Source organism: Eptesicus fuscus, chromosome 1 (assembly GCF_027574615.1).
Source record: "Eptesicus fuscus isolate TK198812 chromosome 1, DD_ASM_mEF_20220401, whole genome shotgun sequence".
Lineage (NCBI taxonomy): Eukaryota > Metazoa > Chordata > Mammalia > Chiroptera > Vespertilionidae > Eptesicus > Eptesicus fuscus.
Window position 1 is genome coordinate 109055927 of NC_072473.1, and position 16896 is coordinate 109072822.

Below are 16896 nucleotides of genomic sequence, written 5' to 3' on the forward strand. Positions count from 1 at the left end.
TTGGTTAGGCTCGTATGCATGCACACAAGTCCTTTGGTTGATCTCTCCCCCCTACCCCCATCCTCCCCTACCCTCCCTCTGAGGCCCGACAGTCCGATCGATGCCTCCTTGTTTCTGGGTCTGTTCTTGTTCATCAGTCTATGTTGTTCATCATTTCCCCTAGATGAGTGAGATCATGTGTTACTAGAAATATACTTATAAGAACCAAATGTGAGACGAGCAATAATAGTTATGCTGACAGGCAAATGAATCAGTCTGTAGTAAGTTTCTTTCTGGACCAAAAGTTCTTTTGAGACCCAATTTCAATGTCCACCAGTTCCTTATGTGTACATGTTGGCACTGACTTTTTAGCTCTGGATGGTGGACAAATGGTGGTAATGCAGGTCCGACTCCCTCTGGTATGGTCTCGCCTGGACCCAGGGGCATGGCTTCACCGGAACTCAGGGGCGCGCGGCCTCACCAGGACCTGGGACCCAGCATCACCCAGGCCCCGGGGCTTGTCGCCTCACCCGGCCCCAGGGGCACACGGCCTCACCTGGACCCAGGATCCAGCTTCACCTGGACCCAGGACCCAGCCTCATACAGATCCAGGGGCACACAGCCTCACCAGGACCCGGGATCCAGCTTCACTCGGACCCAGGGGTGCGCGGCCTCTCCCGGAACCAGGGGCGCATGGCCTCACCCAGACCCGGGACCCAGCCTCACCCAGATCCATGGGCGCATGGCCTCACCTGGACCCGGGATCCAGCTACACCAGGACCCAGGGGCGCGTGGCCTCACCCGGACCCAGGGGTGCAAGGCCTCTCCCGGACCCAGGGGCGCGGCCTCACCTGGACCTGGGACCCAGCCTCACCTGGATCCAGGGGCGCACGGCCTCACCTGGACCTGGGATCCAGCTTCACCCAGATCCCGGGGCGTGTGGCCTCACCCGGACCCTGGGGTGCACGTCCTCACCCGGACCCAGGATCCAGCTTCACCCGGACCCAGGGGGGCGCGGCCTCGCCTGGACCCAGGGGTGCGCGGCCTCACCCAGTCCCGGGACCCAGCCTCACCTAGATCCAGGGGCGCATGGCCTCACCCGGACCCAGGATCCAGCTACACCCGGACCCAGGGGTGCGTGGCCTCGTCCAGACCCAGGGGCGCGGCCTCACTCGCACCCAGGACCCGGCCTCACACAGATCCAGGGGTGCACGGCCTCTCCCGGACCCGGGATCCAGCTTTACACGGACCCAGGGGTGCACAGCCTCGCCCAGACCTGGGGGCGCGCGGCCTCACCCAGACCCGGGACCCAGCCTCACCCGAATCCAGGGGCGCACGGCCTCACCCGGACCCAGGATCCAGCTACACCCGGACCCAGGGGCGCGTGGCCTCACCCGGACCCAGGGGCGCGGCCTCACCCAGACCCAGGACCCAGCAGGGCTTCATCTTCTTGATCCCAATTCCTGTTGGTTAATTCCCTCTCAGCAATTCCTTCGGCCATTTTCTCAAAGCTCCGGGGTGGCTGCCGTGGAACTCGCTGGGTGGCGGGCTTGGCATAGCTCCAGTGTGCCCGGTGCGCAGTGGCGGGCTGGTCCGAGGTCGCTGCGGTGGCACTCGGGTCTGCAGCGGCAACCAATTGCCGGGCGAGCGCACCTGGATCCTTGATCCAGCGGGGCCTCGTCTTCCCGATCCCAACTCCCATCAGTCAATTCCTTCTCAGCAATTCCTCCGGCCATTGTTCTGGATGGTGTCTGCTCTGTTTTCCAGTTGTAGTTTCAAAATTGTTGTGGTAGGCAACAATCAGGCATTTGCCCTATGTTGCCATCTTGGTCCTCCAGAAGATTCTTAAGTAACCTTATAAATGTGGTTCTTAACACTGTGTCGTCCATTAGTTTACTTTCCTTCATCCCTTCTATTCGTGACCTGCTTCGGTGTTTTCACTTTTTGGCTGCCTCCCTATAGCTCAGCTTCCCCAATCTCCCTAGGTGGTCACTCTTGATACCCCCTTTTGTGGGCTGAGTGCACAGTCTTGGTGTTGTTAAGCCTTGATTGCTGTTGGTACACTGGGAGGATTTGACCTCCAGTCCAATTGGTTGTGAGGATCAGCTGTGTCTATGCCGGGAGACAGCCTTATTCCCAATTCCTTCTCATTTTTGAATAGCTTCACTCCTACTAGTTGAAATATCTTATGGTTCATTAGAACTTGGCAAAGATGAACTCCTTTAAGACAAGAGAGATCATTACTACTTAGGCACATATTTTGCATAAGATGACTTACTACACCAACAACATCAGAACCAGTAAAACAGTCTTTGTATGTTCATAAATGATGCCTCCTTCTTTTTATTTCCACTTGAGTCTGAAGGGAATGAATAATATCATCCCATAGCTGAGTAACTTGAAAAGGACCAGAACATCCTGTCCTCCTTTTCCAGCAGAAGCCACTTCCACGGCTTACGAAACTCAGACCCGCTCCGCCCTGGGCCGGAAAGCTCGCTCTGGCTGTCAAGGCTACGAAACCGTGGAGTTAAAGGATCCGCCATTCGCTCTCACGCCGGCCTCACCCCCGGCCCCAGGAGGATAGGTTTTAGTTCTTCCTTGAATGTTTTGTAAAACTCTCCTGTGAAGCTGTCTGGCCTCGGGCTTTTGTTTGCTGGAAGCTTTTTGATGACTGCTTCAATTTTTTCCATAGCCTATTGAGATGTTTAGATACTTCCTGATTGAGTTTTGGAAGGTTGTATTTTTCTAGGAATATGTCCATTTCCTCCAGGTTGTCTAGTTTGTTGGAATAGAGTTGTTCATAGTATTTTTTAACAATCCTTTGTATTTCTGTGGGGTCTGTTATTATTTCGCCTCTTTCTTTTCTGATTTTGTTTATTTGGGTCCTCCCTCTTTGCTTCTTGGTGAGCCTGGCTAGAGGTTCATCAATCTTGTTTATCCTTTCAAAGAACCATTGATCTTTTGTATTTTTTGGTTTTTTTTTTGTCTCTATGTTATTCATTTCTGCTCTGATCTTTATTATTTCCTTCTGCTCACTGGGCTTTTCTTGTTGCTCTCTTTCTAATTCTTTGAGTGGTAGAGTTAGATGATTTATTACCATTTTTTCTTGTTTTCTGAGGTAGGCCTGTAGAGCTATAAACTTCCCTCTGAGGACTGCTTTCCTTGTGTCCCATAGGTTTTGGATTGTTGTGTTTTTATTGTCATTAGTTTCCAGAATATTTTTAATTTCTTCTTTGATCTCATTGGTAACCCAATCAATATTTAATAATATGCTATTCAGCTTCCAAGTGTTTGAGTGTTTTCGATTGTTTTTATTGTAGTTTATTTCTAATATTATGCCATTGTGGTCTGAGAAGATGCTTGGTATGATTTCAATCTTCTTGAATTTGGGGAGACTTTGCTTGTGACCCAATATGTGGTCTATTTTTGAAAATGTCCCATGTGCACTTGAGAAGAACGTATATTCCGCGGATTTGGGTGAAATGTTCTGAAGATGTCAATTAAGTCCATCTGATCTAGTGAGTCATTTAGGATTGCTGCTTTTTGCTGATTTTTTTGTCTAGAGGATTTATCCAGTGATGTAAATGGTGTATTAAAGTCCGCTACTATGATTGTATTGTTGTCGATCTCTCCCTTGATATCTTCCAGGAGTTTTTTTTATGTATTTGGGTGCTCCTGCATTGGGTGCATATATGTTTATCAGGGTTATAGCCTCTTGTTGTATAGATCCCTTTAGTGTTATGAAGTGGCCTTCCTTATCTCTTATTATGCCCTTTACTTTGAGGTCTATTTTGTCAGATATAAGTATTGCTACCCTAGCTTTTTTTTATTTCCATTTGCCTGAAAGATATTTTTCCATCCCTTCACTTTCAGTCTGTGTGAGTCCCTTTATCTGAGGTAGGTCTCTTCTAGGCAGCATATACACTGAGTGACCAGATTATTTTGATCTCTGGATGCATAATAATCTGGCCACTCAGTATATATATATATACATATTAGAGGCCCGGTGCATGAATTCGTGCATGGGTGGGGTCCAGCCAGACTGGCCAGGGGGAGGGGACATGGGTGGTTGGGCAGCCTGCCTGCTGGTTGAACTTCTGGTACAGGGGACAATTTGCATATTAGAATTTTATTATACAGGATATACACTGAGTGGCCAGTTTATTATGCGTTCAGAGATCATAATAATCTGGGCACTCAGTGTATATGGGTCATGTTTTTCATCCATTCAGCCACTTGATGTCTTTTGATTGGAGCATTTAGTCCATTTACGTTTAAAGTTATTATTGAAAGGTACTTGTTTGTAGCCATTTTTATTTTTTGTGCCTGTGTTCTTTCTTGCCTTTTTTTGTCTTATTTGTACACCAGCCCTTTAGCATTTCTTGCATTGATGGCTTGGTAGTGATAAACTCCCTTAGCCTTTTTTTTGTCTATAAAGCTCCTTATTTCCCCTTCAATTTTGAATGATAGCCTTGCTGGATAGAGTATTCTTGGATTCAGTCCCTTGCTTTGCATCACTTTGTAAATTTCCTTCCATTCTTTTCTGGCCAGATCTGTTTCTGTTGAGAAATAATTTGATAATCTAATGGGAAATCCCTTGTAAGTAACTTTGTCTCTCTCTTGCAGCCTTTAAGATTTTCTCTTTGTCCTGAACATTTGCCATCATAATTATGATGTGTCTTGGTGTGGGTCTTTTTGGGTTCATCTTGTTTAGGAATCTGTGTGTGTGTGACTTTTTTCTTCCCCACATCAGGGAAGTTTTCTGACATTATTTCTTCTAATAGGATTTCTAACCCTTGTTCCTCTTCCTGTTGTTCTGGCACCCCTATTATTCATATGTTGCTTCGTTTCATGTTGTCCCATAGCTCCCTTAGGCTCTCCTCCTGTCTTTTAATTTTTTTCTCCAATTCCAGTTTAGTTTTGGTGTGTTTTGCTTCCCTGTCTTTTATTTCGCTAATTCATTCTTCTATTTCTCCTAGTCTACTTTTGAAACTTTCCATGGTATTTTTTTATTGCAGCTATATCACTCTTCATTTCTTCTTGACTCTTACATAAGTTGTTGATTTTTTCATCCATCCGGTTTATGAACTGTCTGAACCTTGTTCTGAATTCTTTTTCTGACATATCGCATGCCTCTGTTTCACTTAGCTGCTTTCCTGGCGATGCCTCCTTTTCTTTCCTTTGAGGGTTTCTTTGTCTACCAATTTTTGGTGTCACTGACTGATCTAGATGTTGAGTCGTGCAGGGGCTGCTCCTTGGGTGGCAGTGGCTCCTCGGGTTGCAGTTGCTCTTCAGGTAGTCACAGAAGCGGCTGCTCCTTAGTTGGCAACAGCTCCTCTGGTGTGTGCTGTTTACAGCAGTGGTGTCTCCTCTGGCTGGTGGGGGAGGCTGCTTGCACAGCTGCTGTTCCTTGGATGGGGGTGGGCTGATCACAAGGCTGCTGCTCTTTGGATGGGGGTGGGCTGCATGCAGCTGCTGTTCATTGGATGGGCACGGGCTTCTCACGTGGCTGCTGCTCCTCGGATGGGGGCGGACTGCTCACGTGGCTGCTGCTCACGTGGCTGCTGCTCCTTGCTGTTCCTCAGGTGGGTCAGGTTGCTCATGAGGCTGCCGCTTCGTGGACAGGGGCAGGTTGCTTGTAGGGCTGCTGCTTCTTGGGCAGGACTGAGCTGCACGTGCAGCTGCTGCTCCTCACACAGGGGCAGGCCACTCACCCAGCTGCTGCTTGTCAGTTAGGTGCAGGCTGCATGTGGCTGCTGCTTCTCTGACCAGTGCAGGCTGCGCAGGGCTGCCGCTCCTCAGATGTGGGTGGTCCGCTCATGTGGCTGCTGCTCCTCGAATGGGGGTGGGCTGCTCGTAGTGCTGCTGTTCCTTGTACGTGGTCGGGCTTCTCAAACAGCTGATGCTCCTCAGATGGGGGCAGGCTGCTGCTCCTTGGACAGGTGCAGGATGCAGACTGTGTGCAGCTGCTGCTCCTCGGATGGGGTTGGGCTGTGTGGGGCTGCCACTCCTTAATCATGGACAGTCTGCTCATCCAGCTGCTGCTCCTTGGATGGGGTGGGCTGCTCGTGTGTTTGCTGCTCCTTGGATGGGGAAGCAGGCCACTCACACAGCTGCTGCTCCTTGGACAGGGGCAGGCCACATGCGGCTGTTGCTCTTAGGCCTGGGATGGGCTGCTCGTGGGGCTGCTGCTCCTTGGACAGGAGAGGGCTGCTCACGTGTCTGCTGCTCACGTGGTTGCAGTGCCCTTGGCTAAAGCATTGGGCCGGTCAGAGGAGACCACACTTCAGAACTCACAGGAGCCTGTGCCTGGGGTTGCTGGAGACTCGTTGACCATGGTACCACAGCCAAGGTAGTAGGTCCCTGGCAGGGGTGGCTTTAGAGTCCCAGGTGTTTCCTGAGGGCACCCTGGGTGGAGGTGAGGCTGGGCTCCCAGTTACAGCAGCTCTCCCCTTCACAAAGGCTAGGCCTCTGAGGATGAGCTGACCTCCCGGTACTGTTTACAATCATATTAGCAGAGGCTGCCTAGTTAGGCGAGCCTGATTAGCCTGCTCCCGAAGGTCCTGTGGGATCTAACTGTGCCTCACTCACACACATACACACACCCCACATGACCACACACTCCTCTTTTGCTCCCTCCCTCACTCACTCTCTCTCCCTCACTGCTGCCTTCTTCCTGCCTCTGTAGTTATTGACCCATTTGTGGATGGAGTTTCCTCTCCACGTGTCTGGTTATTTGGCTCTCTCTCTAGCACCTGGCCAGACAGGGTAAAATTCACCTCTACAAGACACAACACAAAGGGAACAAAGCATGAATGTACTCATGACACCAATAACCCCACTATAAGTGACCACCTGAAAAAAGAAAATTAGGGGAGAGAAAAGAGAACACAAATGATATTGAAGAGAGAGAAAAATATAAGAGAGAAAAGAAAAAGGAGAATATATATATATATATATATATATATATATATATATATATATGAAAACACCACAGAACCAATAGATAAACAAACAAACAAAAAATACAAACATCAAACACCCAGCAAAGAGGGCGGCGGCAGTATCTATAGAGGCTGAGCTTCTATACAGAAAATAAGGTTAAGATTTGGATGAATATGGGGAGGACCTCAGTTCAGTATAGAGGAAGTATAAAGGGGATGGGTGGTAAGACGAAAGAGACTGAGAAGAAAATAATAATAATAATAATAATAATAATAATAAATTTCCAAAAAAATTGATTTCAAAAATGGTATAAAAAATTAAAAATAGAAAATAAAAATAAGAGTTATGGAAAAATAATGCTAAAAGAAATAGAAAATAAAGCAACAAAAAAACAACAGGAAAACAAAGAATAAAGAAGCAAAAAAAACGAGATAACAAAATAACAAAATAATAATAAAAAAATAAAAATAAAAATGAAAAAGTGAAGTGTTGTTCCTTTGGCTGGCTTATGATCCCAGTCATCTGTACTGTACTGTTTCTCAGTTTCCTATTGCTGGGACAAAAGGTCTCTCTTTAGGCCAGTCCCTGTGGACTCTCAGGGACTATTCAGATTTTTTTAAATCCTTTGTACCATTCAGGGTGGAATCTGGGTGTGTCTGTATTGGTTGCCTGGAGACTGGAGGAAGGGGCTATCTCTTCAAGACAAAATGGCTGTCCAGATCCCAGGCTCAGGTATGACTCAGTGCCAGTCTTGCTGCCACTTCTCCTGGACCCCCTCCTCTCCCCATATTCCACAAGTCCGCACCTTCTCCCGCACCTCAGCCACAGGTAAGTGTCTGTATCTGAAAGGTCCTATGAACTAGGTTCAGTGAAGAAGGCACAGGCCACAGAGAGGGGAAAGACTGCACCTCTGTGTGCTCCTCTCCTGCCGGCACTGCACGGTCTGGTCAGCCCTTTAGGCTGCCCCTCTGGGCTCAGTCTTTCGTGACTGTAGACCCAGATCTAGAATCCCCTGCCTTCCAGCAGTCCTGTGGACCTTCTTTCCACAGTCAGAAGCTGTGTCTGTCCCCAAGGACGTGGCTTGGTGCTGTGCTTATTCCCTCTGACCCTCTGGGCTCAGAGGTCAATCTAGAAGGGAGTGTTCATCAGTATGTGACCATGCTGGCACTTTCATCTGGACTTCCAGCTTCCTGAAGTGCAAGAAGTAAACTAGTTGGTTATAAGCAACATAGTCTGTGGTATTTTGTTATAGCATCCATAAATGTACTAAGACAGGTACAAACTCAACCCACCCAAATGAATCGAAGCATACCAACCAAGGTTCAACACCCAATCAAAACAAGGCCCTTGGTTGGGAAAATCTGGCATCCTGATGCATGGATGGAGTCTTCTAGGTGAGAGTCCAAGATCTTGACTTTCTAGATTTTGACTCTCTAGATTTCCCTGAACTTTCTGCATTAGTAGACATGGGCCACCCCATTCCTATTAAGAGCTAATACCCTTTCACCCTCATGCTGGAAGACCATGGAACAGCCTCTCCTCACAGGTAACTTGTGTTCCCTCTCAGGACTCACTCCTACCTCCTTTTCTGGGCATTAGTCTGATAGTTAGGGCAAGTCTAAGAATAACCCATCTAGGAACACTCCCTCTAGCAACCCTTCTCTCGAAACCCTTGAAATAGCAGGGTGGTGTGTGACAGCATCCTCTGTGAATAACTGATAGGCTGGGACAGAATCACTCTGCAGGTCATAGGAGCCTAGGAGGGGAGAGGGATCTCCCTCGACCTCTGCCCACATGGGAGGGTGAGCCCCTGTCCATGGTCCCTGCAGGTGGCTAGGTCTCCATTACAGCCTATGCTAGGCCCAATAGGAAGGAAATGGATTATACTCCGAAGAAGCTGCAAGATGTATCTGGCTTGGACCAGGAGAAAGGAGAATATAGGTGAAACTGGATTGGGTGCTTGATCAAGGTGGGGACAGATACACTCAATAAGAGGTTTATTCAATGCTTTCCTGAGAGGAAGTATTTAACATTCTGTTAAGGACTCGGGGAAAGGGTTCTACTAGGATGGTTCCTAGAAGGAAAATGTGATAACTATGCTGACTGGAGCTGAAATCTCAGAAATGCTGTGGTAAATAGTTGAGGACAGGATTAGAAGGCTCAAGGAAGTGGGTGGGCATGCTGGAATGGATGTTATCATGATCAGCCACAAGACCCACTAGAAGACTGCATTCCATGGGAAGAAGCAGAAGGTACACCATTTAATAAGGACATCAGGAATGCACTGGTTGGAGGGACATCAGCATCACTCAAAAGTTCAGCATTAATCTTCTATGCAGTCCAGGACTGACAGTATAAAAAGCTGTTATAAACTTAGCTCACTGATAGCATTGTAAATGATAATACCCCAAACAGCAGAGGCCAGGTGGTGGTGCTTAATTTCCAGAAGCCAAAAGCTTGAAATTTTTATAAGACAAAGTTCACGTGGCAGCCAAGGGGCTTGATACACAGAGTTATGGAGATGGTTAATATAACATGGCACTCCCTAGAGGCAAAATTTATGGGCAGCTGAAAAGGGTACTACTCAGCTTGTAATAGCAGAAAAGGTCTGGGAGACAGAGGGAAGTCATTTCAATAAAAAAATAACTTATATGCATATATGTATATTCCATGGACCCAGACATTAGTGTGGTAGTCCTGATGGGGTATGCATAAAGTGGAGGGGGTTAACTGGGGGGTAAAAGGAGGGTATATCTGTGATACTTTCAACAATAAAGATAAATTTAAAATAAAAAATTAAAGTAATTTACGATGCCCTGTCCAGTTTCCAGACCTTAGCCAATTTTCAAACCCAGAGCTCAGTTATAGAAGTGGCTGGGTCCCTAGGAGAAATGACACTGTAATTACACAAGTGTACACTATAGTGATTCCCCTCTTTCCTTCTACAAAGGGACCTCTGGCTGTTTGTTTATGTAATTGTGCACCGGAGAAGGGGTACACACAGATATTTTGAGGACTATTGAATATAGATTCTGAGTTGACACTGATACCTGGATATGCGAAACTTCATCATGAGAATGGGAACATATGAGAACCAGATAATTTAATGGAGTCCTGGCCAAGATCCAGCTCACAGGAGGTTCACTGGATGCAAGAACTCTGTGATCATCTCCCAAATACAAGTGTACAATTGGGTGATTGACACAACCACTGCTTTGTGTCTTTGGCCAGTGAGGTAAGAGTTATCACAGTAAGGAAACAGTAGGGAAGGCCAAGTTAAAGCCTCTGATACAAAACCACCACCACCACTACCACCATCCCGGCCAAGATAGCATATCATCACACTCAGGGGTAGAAATTAGTACTGCCCTTAAGGATCTAAAGGATACAGGGTGGTGATTCTTATCATACTTCAACTTAATTTACCAGTCTGTGACAGATGGGAATGACTATCTGTAGTAGCTCAAATCATAGCTGCTGTGCTAGAAGTGGCAACTTTATGTGAGCAGATTAATATAACCTCAAATATATGTTTATGGCCTTTGATCTGACAAAACTTTATTTTCTGTCCCAATCAGAAAAGAGAAACAGAAAGAGTTGGCATTGAAATGGAATAGGAAATAGTATACATTTACAGTTTTGTCCCAGGGCTATATTAGCTCCCTTACCCTCTGTCATAATTGAAGAGATAAGAGTCATCTGGACATCCTGCAGAACATCATATTAGCTTATTACATTGATGACATTTTATTGATCAGACCAGAAGAGCAAGAGGTAGCTAGTGTGCCACCTCTTGGTAAGACATATGCACTACTGAGGGTGGGGGATAAAAAACCCACAAAGATTAAGAGGCTTACCAGATTCATAAAATTTTTAGAGGTCCAGTGGTCAAGGGTATGCTGGGAAATTTCCTTTAAAATAAAAGACAACTTGTACATTACACTTCTTGCTAAAAGAAGGAATCACAACACCTAGTGGGCTTTGTTGTTTTCTAGAGGGAGTATATCCCACAGTGAGGGACTCTATACCATCCCTAATACCAGGCAACAGGGAAGGCTGCCAGCTATGACTGGGGCCCAGAGAAGTACAAATCTCTTCAACAGGTTCATGCTGTCATACAAGCTGCCTTGTGACCTGGCACATACAATATGACAGATCATACGTAATGGAGGTGTCAGTGGTGGGAAAACATGCAGTTTGGAATCTGTGGCAAAATCCTGTGGCAGAATCACAATGCAGGCTCATGGAGGTCTAGAGCAAGGCCATGCCATATGCAGAAGAGAAGCATATGCCTTTTGAAAAACAACTTGTGATAAACTACTGGGCCATGGTGACCATGGGAAAACAAGTAACCATGCAACTAGAACTTCCCATCATACCCATCCTACCTTATAATGGAGAAACATGCAAATTGACCGCACCTCCGCTATGCCCATGATTGGGCCAGCGAGAGGCTGGGGGGGCGGGACTCCGGGTGGCCTATCCGGCCGTTGAGAAGATCAAGATGGCGGTGCCCAATCCTCTTAGTTCCGGGGGTCCCCGGGGCGATCGCCAACCTGGGGGGGGGGCGTGGCCGGGCCCATCCAGCTGCTCTGGGGGTCCCAGGGGCGATCGGCACCCCGGGGTGTGTGGCCGGGAGAACAGCAACCAGGGAGCCTAGCCGGCCCATCCAGCCGCTCCTGGGTGTCCCTGGGGATATAGGCAACCTGCGGGGGCATGGCCGGGCCCATCCAGCTTCTCCCAGGGGTCCCTGGGGAGATTGGCACCCCGGGGAGGTGAGGCGGGACTCGCCCAGCTGCTCCCAGGGTCCCTGGGAACATTGCAGGCATGTGGTTTCTGAGACCCAGACCAGGCCTCTGGCCACAGATTCATAGCTTTGCGGAGACCTAGAGCAGGGATCTGCCTCATCTGCAGAGAGACAGAGGTTCTGCAGTGCCCCCAAGACGTGGGTGGGCCCAGCCAGGGATCAAGGGGCATGGAAGGACTCCTGGCAGAGGGGCAAGGACCCTCACCCCTGAGGCGGGGGTTGAGGGGTGGTGCCACCTCAGTGGAGGGGTGCTGCACTGCAGGGTACTGGACTGACTGATGTGATTCAGAGAAGCTCCCAGTGCTGATGGGCCTCGCTCAGGCGGCCTTCACACTTCAGAGGCAGTGACTCCTGCTCCTGCCTTGACCCAAAAGCAAGCTCGGGACACCCTACCCCATAGCAGAGCATGCCTAGGCAGTGAGTGGGAAGCCTTCCACCTGCTTTGGAGAAGGGGGGGCAATAAAGAATGGAGGGAGAGGAAAGAATGTGGAGCATCCGCAATGAAGAAGTGCTTGAGAAAGAGGCTCGGAAGCCTGACTGGAAGGTTTGTTCTGTTTGCTGGGCCGCTGCCCCTTAGGAAGCGCAAAGAGCATGGCTCTGAGGGCTTCCTGTGTGCTGAGTCAAGTTCCACAGCCAACTGGAATTGGCCTCAGTTTCCTGGTCTGTAAAATGGATGAAGTGTGTCCCAGTGCCTTCACTGAGCTTTGATGGCCAATTGAGATACTATATAAAGAAAACGAGGGAAGAAGTGAGAAAGAAAAGGAAGGGCGAGCAACACAAAAGAAAGACTGAAAGGAACCTGTAAACCCATTGTCACTTAAATAGGGAATATAGTCAATAGTGTTGTAATGATAGTATGATGCCAGGTGGGTACTAGAAATATCGGGGAACACTTTGTAAAGTATATGATTGTCTAACCACTATTCTGTAACTAATATAAAACCTGAAACCAATACAAAATAATGTTGAATGTAAAGAAATGAAAATTGGAGTGAAATTTTTATAAATTTCAAAGTTTAAATAAAAGCTGTAAAGGAAGGAAGGGGAGAATAAAAAGTGTTTTTCATTTTGCCAGTTCATTAAAAAGACAGTTGTCTTTATGTGGCGCTTTTATACTTTTCTAAGTCATTATCTCATTTTAATTTCCGGGCAACTTAAAGACAAGATAAGTATTCCCTCCACTATTCAAAGAAAGGAAATCTTGATGTCTGGTCCTAATGATTCAATTGTCAAGCCCTTATTGTAAAGCAGGGTTAGTAAAATTTTCTGTGCAGGGTCATATCTATACTAATAAAAGCCTTGGGGGTGATAAGGCCAGCAGGGGAGGGTATTTGGGGGCAATCAGGCCAGCAAGGAAGCAGTTAGAGGGCAATCAGGCAGGTAGGTGAGCGGTTAGGACCCAGCGGTCCCGGATTGTGAGAGGGATGTACAACTGCAGGTTTAGGCCCGAGGGGTCCCATATTAGAGAGGGTGCAAGCTGGGCTGAGGGACACCCTCCCCAGTGCACGAATTTCATGCACCGGGCCTCTAGCCTTATATAATAAAGAGGTAATATGAAAATTGACCCTCACACCCTCGCACAAGATGGCTGCCCCCATGTGGTCAAAGATGGCCACCACAATATGGCCAGCAGGGTAGGGTAGTTGTGGGCAATCAGGCCAGCAGGGGAGGGCAGTTAGGGGTGACCAGGCTGGCAGGGGAGGACAGTTGGGGGTGACCAGGCCTGCAGGGGAGGGCAGTTGGGGGTGACCGGGCCAGCAGGGGAGGGCAGTTGGGGGCGACCGGGCCTGCAGGGGAGGGAGGGAAGTTGGGGGGGGGGTCCAGGCCTGCAGGGGAGGGCAGTTAGGGGTGACCAGGCCTGCAGGGGAGGGCAGTTGGGGGCAACTGGGCCAGCAGGGGAGGGCAGTTGGGGACAACCGGGCCAGTAGGGGAGGGAAGTTAGGGGCGACCAGGCCAGCAGGGGAGGGCAGTTGGGGGCAATTAGGCCAGCAGGGGAGCAGTTAGGCGTTGATCAGGCTGGCAGGGGAGTGGTTAGGGGGTGATTAGGCTGGCAGGCAGGTGAGCGGTTGGGAACCAGCAGTTCCGGATTGTGAGATCGGGCCTAAACCAGCAGTCGGACATCCCCTGAGGGATTCCAGATTGGAGAAGGTGCAGGCTGGGCTGAGGGACACCCTCCCCACCCAGTGCACGAATTTTGTGCACCGGGACTCTAGTTAAATCATAAGGTCATGGGGACCCAGTGACAATCTATCAAAAGATGAAATGTAGAGTATCCAGAAGTGATTATGAACATGACTAAAGGGTAGAAGAAAATTTCAAAATCTGGTAGCTCAGATGCCCACAGCATGCACCATTGTTGTATAAGGGCACCTCCCTCAGTTCATGCCTACAGCTCTTTGGGGACCCTATCAGACCAGAAGCAGGAGGGAAATGCTTGGTTTATGGATGGGTTGGGTCAATGTGAGGGTGCAAGTCAAAAATGGACAGTGGCTGAATTATAGCCTCACTTAGGAAATGGGGAACTTGAAAGATTATGCCAAGTGAAAATTCTCCCAATAGGCAGAACTTTGGGTGATGCACTTGGATGGAAAGAGAAGTGGTCCAAGGTTAAAATATTTATGAATTTATGGTCAGTGGTGAATGGCCTGGCTAGCTTATTAGGAGTATGGAACAAAAAAGACTGGATGATCTGAGGCATGTGAATGGACATGTGAAAGTGGTCCTTTTTTTTTAAAAAAATCCTCACCTGAGAATATTTTCCCATTGATTTTTAGATAGAGTAGAAGAGAAAGGGAAAGACAGAGAGAAATATCGATGTGAGAGAAGCACATCGATTGGTTGTCTCCTGCACAAGCCCTGACCTGTCCCTGGGCTGGGGAGGAACCTGCAACTGAGGTACGTGCCCTTGACTGGAATTGAACCTGGGACCCTTCAGTCTGCAGGCCCACACTCTATCCACTGGGCCAAACCAGCTAGGTCTGAAAGTGGTCTTTAAGCATGAAGATATTTTCATCACATGTTAACACACACCATAGAGCATATAGCTCAGAGTAGGCACTGAACAACTAAGTAGGCAAAATGACTTGGACAGTTGACATTGGCCAGTCTTTGTCATTGACCACCCCAAAGATAACATAATGGGCATAGTGGCAGAGATCAATACTATGCATGGACCCAACAAGATGTAATGCCACTTATCAAGGCCAGTCAAGCTATTGTTCTTCATAATATTCAACCTGCCAAGTACAGAGACCAACACAGAGCCCACAATATGGCACCATTCCTCAAGGAGACAAATTAGCAACTTGATGGCAAGTTCACAACATTATGTCTCTTTTATGGGTCAATGGTTCTTCTTATAGGAATAGACACATATTTAAAGTATGGGTTTGGCTTTTTTACCTGCAGGGCCTCAGCCAGTACCTCTTTTTCAGGACTTAGGGAGTATTTGATCCACTAGCATGAGCTCCCATATAACATTGTGTCATACCAGGAAGACCAAATTTACAATAAGGGGTTGTAAGAGAGGGCCCAGTACCATGGGATCCACTGGTCATATTACATAGCACACCATCCAGAAATTGCTGGTCTGATAGAGCATTTTGATAGGCAGCAGAAAGCACAGCTTCAGAGAGAGAGATGAGTGAGAGAAAAATATTTAAAGCTATAACTATAATCAAGAAATAGGACTGTAAGAGCCACACAGATCCAAGAAGATCAATGGACTCCAAATACAAGGAACATGAAGAAAACATCAAAGCACATCATAATCAAATTACTTAAAAGTAGTAACAACAGCTAGGAAAAACATTATATGTAAAGGAACATTGCACATGAGAAAACTGAAGCCATATCTTTAAAATGCTCAAAGGGGGAAAATCAAGCACAAATTCTTTAATCAGCAAAAATATCATTAAAAAATTGAGGCAAATAGGCAATACTCTGGGAGAATGGAGTGCCATCTTCCAAGATGAAGTATAGGCACCAAATCAAAGAATTACATTCAGAATTGGAATACATACAATTCTTTGGAATCAGTTGGAAGAATACATAGTATGGGAATAAAAAGGTGGAAGCAAGGGTGATTCCCATTACCATCACTCTCAAGAACTCACTGAGGGACTGCGGTAGGTTTGTAATGTGACAGTGTGCCCAGCCTGAACTACATTTCCCAGAATTTCTTTACCTGTCAGATGTTTTGCAGACTGGACAGGCCTTAATGAAGCAGGAGTCCAATGTATAATTTCTACGTTGGAAATTCAGAGCAGGGGCACCAGGTGTAGTTGCAACTCATATACACTGAGTGACCAGATTATTTTGCGTTCAGAGATCATAATAATCTGGCCACTCAGTGTATATTGTCACTTATCTACTGTCTTACCTAACTAGTGTGGGACAACAACTGGGTCTGTGGCTGCTGCTACACCTTTCCCTCAACACTGTTTCAGCTTCTAAAATTCCTAGATCAGGGCCAGGTGTGTGTACTTATAGGCAAAGAACACCAGCTTCTCCTGCAGGATAGCCACATCATCAACGTTGGAGATGAGAGACTGATACAGACTCCAATTCATGCTTCTGGTTTCTAGTTTGTCCTTGTTCCTCCCAACTTTACATCTATTGCCCCCTTCCAGCTACCCTGCAGACTTCAAGCTCCAGAATTAGATGTAAAGGTTACAGAGACTGTTTAACCAGCTCCCACAAATAAGGTGAAATCTTCGATGTCTATGTTGATCAACTGATAGATAATAAATAGATAGCTGTAGATGATATAAATATAAAAATAAAATATCTTAATGGTTCTACTTCTCTGATTGAATCCTGACTGAATCAAATTACTTAAAACCAGTAACAACAGCTAAGAAAAACATTATGTGTAAAGGAACACTGCACATGAGAAAACAGTGAGGCCACATCTTTAAAATGCTCAAAGGAACTTTGTGTTTACCATCCCTATAACTATAGAATTAGAGGACCTGGTCTCCAAAGGGGGCACATTTTCTTGGGGACACAGCAAGAATCCAATCGAATTCTTTGCTACAGCTGCTGCCTGGAAACTTTGGGCTCCTTGTATCTAGGGACCAGCAGGCCAGAAGAGGGATCATTGACTTGGCAGGAGTAATTGACTCTGATTATCAGGAGGAGGCAAATAAGCAATACTCTGTTAC

At 47.2% G+C, this 16896-nt stretch overlaps 1 pseudogene; it reads right to left on the reverse strand.

Annotated features, from left to right (window-relative positions):
• LOC129149930 (DEP domain-containing protein 4-like) overlaps positions 1-16896 on the reverse strand; it is a 91770-nt pseudogene that overhangs the window by 67534 nt on the left and 7340 nt on the right.